The sequence below is a fragment of the Rattus norvegicus genome, chromosome 9 (genome assembly GCF_021556685.1).
Source record: "Rattus norvegicus strain SHRSP/BbbUtx chromosome 9, alternate assembly SHRSP_T2T, whole genome shotgun sequence".
NCBI lineage: Eukaryota > Metazoa > Chordata > Mammalia > Rodentia > Muridae > Rattus > Rattus norvegicus.
The window spans coordinates 47,312,519-47,318,518 of NC_141542.1; positions in this window are offsets into that span (position 1 = coordinate 47,312,519).

Sequence of the window (6,000 nt, forward strand, 5' to 3'; positions counted from 1 at the left end):
AGTTCTAGCCAGAGCAATCAGACAACAAAAGGAGGTCAAGGGGATACAGATCGGAAAAGAAGAAGTCAAAATATCACTTTTTGCAGATGATATGATAGTATATTTAAGTGATCCCAAAAGTTCCACCAGAGAACTGCTAAAGCTGATAGACAACATCAGCAAAGTGGCTGGGTATAAAATTAACTCAAATAAATCAGTAGCCTTCCTCTACACAAAAGAGAAACAAGCCGAGAAAGAAATTAGGGAAACGAAACCCTTCATAAGAGACCCAAATAATATAAAGTACCTCGTTGTGACTTTAACCCTTTAACCAAGCAAGTAAAAGATTTGTACAATAAGAACTTCAAGACTCTGAAGAAAGAAATTGAAGAAGACCTCAGAAGATGGAAAGATCTCCCATGCTCATGGATTGGCAGGATTAATATAGTAAAAATGGCCATTTTACCAAAAGCGATCTACAGATTCAATGCAATCACCATCAAAATACCAATCCAATTCTTCAAAGAGTTAGACAGAACAATTTGCAAATTCATCTGGAATAACAAAAAACCCAGGATAGCTAAAACTATCCTCAACAACAAAAGGACTTCAGGGGGAATCACTATCCTGAACTCAAGCAGTATTACAGAGCAATAGTGATAAAAACTGCATGGTATTGGTACAGAGACAGACAGGTAGACCAATGGAACAGAATTGAAGACCCAGAAATGAACCCACACACCTATGGGCACTTGATTTTTGACAAAGGAGCTAAAACCATCAAATGGAAAAAAGATAGCATTTTCAGCAAATGGTGCTGGTTCAACTGGAGGTCAACATGTAGAAGAATGGAGATCAATTCATGCTTAACACCCTGTAAAAGCTTAAGTTCAAGTGGATCAAGGACCTCCACATCAAACCAGATACACTCAAACTAATAGACGAAAAACTAGGGCAGCATCTGGAACACGTGGGCACTGGAAAAATTTTCCTGAACAAAACACCAATGGCTTATGCTCTAAGATCAAGAATCGACAAATGGGATCTCATAAAACTGCAAAGCTTCTGTAAGGCAAAGGACACTGTGGTTAGGACAAAACGGCAACCAACAGATTGGGAAAAGATCTTTACCAATCCTACAACAGATAGAGGCCTTACATCCAAAATATACAAAGAACTCAAGAAGTTAGACCGCAGGGAGACAAATAACCCTATTAAAAAATGGGGTTCAGAGCTAAACAAAGAATTCAGAGCTGAGGAATGCCGAATGGCTGAGAAACACCTAACGAAATGTTCAACATCTTTAGTCATAAGGGAAATGCAATTCAAAACAACCCTGAGATTTCACCTCACACCAGTGAGAATGGCTAAGATCAAAAACTCAGGTGACAGCAGATGCTGGCGAGGATGTGGAGAAAGAGGAACACTCCTCCATTGTTGGTGGGATTGCAGACTGGTACAACCATTCTGGAAATCAGTCTGGAGATTCCTCAGAAAATTGGATATTGAACTGCCTGAGGATCCAGCTATACCTCTCTTAGGCATATACCCAAAAGATGCCCCAATATATAAAAAAGACATGTGCTCCACGATGTTCATATCAGCCTTACTTATAATAGGCAGAAGCTGGAAAGAACCCAGATGCCCTTCAACAGAGGAATGGATACAGAAAATGTGGTACATCTACACAATGGAATATTACTCAGCTATCAAAAACAACGACTTTATGAAATTCGTAGGCAAATGGTTGGAACTGGAGAATATCATCCTGAGTGAGGTACCCCAAACACAGAGAAACACACATGGTATGCACTCATTGATAAGTGGCTATTAGCCCAAATGCTTGAATTACCCTAGATGCCTAGAACACATGAAACTCAAGACGGATGATCAAAATGTGAATGCTTCACTCCTTCTTTAAAAGGGTTCAAGAATACCATTGGCACGGAATAGAGAGGCAAAGATTGAAACAGAGACAGAAGGAACACCCATTCAGAGTCTGCCCCACAATTGGCAGATACACATAGCCACCCAATTAGACAAGATGGATGAAGCAAAAAAGTGCAGGCCAACAGGAGCCAGATGTAGATCGCTCCTGAGAGACACAGCCAGAATACAGCAAATACAGAGGCGAATGCCAGCAGCAAACCACTGAACTGAGAATAGAACCCCCATTGAAGGAATCATAGAAAGAACTGGAAGAGCTTGAAGGGGCTCAAGACCCCATATGAACAACAATGCTAAGCAACCAGAGCTTCCAGGCACTAAGCCACTACCTAAAGACTATACATGGACTGACCCTGGGCTCCAACCTCATAGGTAGCATTGAATATCCTAGTAAGATCATCAGTGGAAGGGGAAGCCCTGGGTCCTGTTAAGAGTGAACGTGATTGTTGGGGAGAGGGCGGCAATGGGGGGAGGATGGGGAGGGGAACAGCCATAAAGAAGGGGAGGGGGAGGGATTAGGGGGATGTTGGCCCGTAAACCGGGAAAGGGAATAACACTCGAAATGTAAATAAGAAATACTCAAGTTAAAAAAAAAAACAAAAAAAAATGATAGGATACCTTAGTGTCTTTTCAATTGCTGTGACAGAATACCACAATGAAATGCAGGCACTGAGAAAATTTGGAAGCAGGAATGATAGATTTTCCTAGGGAAGAACACTTCAAATGGTTTCCCAATGCCAAATGATCAGTTCAGCAGGTTGTATTTAAAAATATATACATGTGTGCGCGCGCGCGTGCGTGTGTGTGTGTGTGTGTGTGTGTGTGTGTGCGTGTGTACGGGTGTGTGTGTGTCTGTCTGTGTATGTACGTATATCCATCCATATATATATATGTTTGTGTGTGTCTGTGTGTGTGTATGTACATATATATATATATATATGTTTGTTTATGTACATACACAGACACACACACAATAGCATTGAATGAAAATACACTGAAAATTTGGAGGAAGGTAGAAAGACATATAAAGAAGGTTTGGAGGAAAGAAAGGAATGGGAAGAAAGTATATAATTGTATTATTGTTTCAAGAAATATTATGTCTAATTGAATAATAAAACATGTATTAGCACTTTATAACAGAGATATCTTGTTAAGGGATGTTCTCATTTTGATTGTCCAGAGTAAAAGAGACAATAAAAAGAGGGTATTTGGGGGCTGGGGATTTAGCTCAGTGGTAGAGCGCTTACCTAGGAAGCGCAAGGCCCTGGGTTCGGTCCCCAGCTCCGGAAAAAAAAAAAAGAGGGTATTTGAAATGCTGTCTGCAATATTTCATTTATAGTTTGTCATCAGTTGATTTGATCAGTCAAATTATGGAACATATCAATATGAACTTGTCAAAACACTTACAAGTAGGGAAGTAAAATAAACACTGTGTGTTTCGTTCCTGAGAGTTCCATCAATAAGCTTCCAGAGAATAGAATTATTTACTCAAAGGTACTAAATAATGACATCATGGGACAAGTAAAAGTCATTCAAATAAATTAATTATACATGAAATGAAGCAAACTGGAATTGAGGACCAGTGATCCACAAAAATTTACAGGATAGACAAGGACTTTGGGTTACCATGTTTTCCTTCTGATCTAGGGAGAATTTATTAGCAAAGGACATCCCTTAACAAGAATTTTCTGACAATATTTTTGTCTCAGAAATACCACAAATCTTAGCATACTAGAAATATAACTGAGAAAAATACCCTGTCAACACAGATCCATTTCACTCTGGACATTTCTGTCTGTTAAGGTCTCCTTCCCTTCACTGACTGGGTATTCATGTGGGCTATAATATTGTATTTGTTACATTTGATAAATAATCATTGAGTGGATCATCACCAAGAAGGCCTGCATGTTTATGCGCACTTTAAGAGACGGTAATGACCTGGTAAATTTGTATGTCATGTTTTTGAAAACACACTAAAAGGAACATTTCTGCAAAATAAAACAAAACAAAATAAAATAAAATGAAATAAAATAAAACAAGCTCAGTTTCTTTACCCCTAAAATAGGGCTCTTTAATTTACACAATATATACCTCAAATCATTATTTCATGAAATAAAATTTCCATAACTTTTCCAATATTTTATAATTAATAAGATTATTCAAATTCTGGACATGCTTAATTAAATTTCAAAATTGCTTTTTTTCCCTTTAAATTAAAGCCATATTATTAAATTAAATTTGCTTTGAGGATAGGTTCTTTCCAATTTTTATCAGTAAGCTGTAACTAAATATTGATGTCAAAACAATCAAATTCTTTACTTAATATTCAGACCTAGCTATTTACAGAAGATTATTGAAAATATTTACTGTGATTCTCAAATAATTTCATTTTCTATTAATTATTGAGGCAATTAGATATAATTTAGTTGAACATGAATAGTTGATTTCTCCATATTCATATAAAATAATTTTTACATAAAACACTTTTAAAACATAGGAAAGGGAATAGTAAGACATGTTATTTGGAGTAAAGGCACATGTAAGATTACATTTTAACACTAAAGTTAAATGAGTTTAACTGTTTGATGAATTAGAAAAAAATGATGATTACCTTCCTATTTCCAATGTTAAATGCGTACTCAATTTCTGCCCCTCTTATGTGGTGTATATTTGTCCCAAATTGCATCTTCTTTGCACAAAGCTTAGTAGTATATGTCTATTATTTTATCAGTATTTTACATATATTTAATATACTTAATATTTTCTATTATGCTACATATTCTGGATTCATTTTCAATATCTAATTTGAAAATTTTATAAAAGCAAGATGGTTCCTGGTGCTATTATATTTGATTAAAACCTATCAGGTAAATATTATTCATCATTACCTTAAAATATTAGTATTTAAAAATATACTACTATACAATTGTTAAAGAAGAGATGCTTTTTTATTTAGAGTTTCATTTAATGCCAAGATATGTGTCCTTTCCCAACAGTATGTATAAAGTAGCAAAAAGACATTATAGATCATGAAAATACATATGAAATCACTGGAGAGATCAGAGTGCCACCCAGCAAGCTTGTAGCAAAAATTTAGCAGCTGATAAATACTCATAGGGCCCAAGTCAGTATTTCATCTCAAATTATAATCAGAAGTTATTATGAACCATTTTGAGAAATCACCACACAGAAAATCCACAGAGTTCTCGTAATCAACAGGTTCTGCCAGTTTCCACAGAGCTACAAGCTACATCCAAGAAGAAAGGCTTCCATTTAACTCCAGAGCAGGTGCTGATCACCTACTGTAGCCACTTAGAAATATTTCTTGAAAAGTTACTAGGTGCTAAGACAATAACAATCTGTGGTTAAAATGTCCTAATTTCTAAAAGTTTTATTTCTTTTTCTATGTATATTTGAAGGCATACATGGAGAAATAAAAGAACCATGTAAATATCAAGAACCCTGCATGTCTCCAGCTAATCATGACTCAATTTTAGTGTCAACATAACAATGGTTGTTATATTGGGAGTGAATTAAAAAATGAGAGACCATGTTTCTTACATCATGGCTTAGATTTTTTCAAAAGGAATCAAAATTAAAAATAACTCGCATCTTTTTTTTATATACAACGTATTTCGGGTAACAGAAAACACAACAAAGTCAAGGGAGCATTCTCTCAGGAAGAATATGTTTCAAAATTTGAAAAGTTGCTACTCAAAATCAATCACATAGCAGTTTGAGGGCTGCAAGGTAGGGATGTGCTAAGTGTGTTTGAATGACAGCAAGATAGGAGGTAAGAAAGAACAGAGGAAAAGAGTAGGTGGATGACAGATCATAGACATAGCTATGAACAAATAGTGTACCCTAGTTCGCCTCTGTTTTGAAAGTAAGTTAAATCTCATAGTGATGAAAAACTGCAATATTTAGAATAACATTTTATGATCTGGTTTGTACAATGAAAACTTATAACAGAACACAAACTTTCAAAAGCATTAGGAGTGCTGGCACAAATGGAAGCTAGCAGACCAACTAGACTCTTACAGTGATAGATGGGAGAGGTAAATATTGACTGGT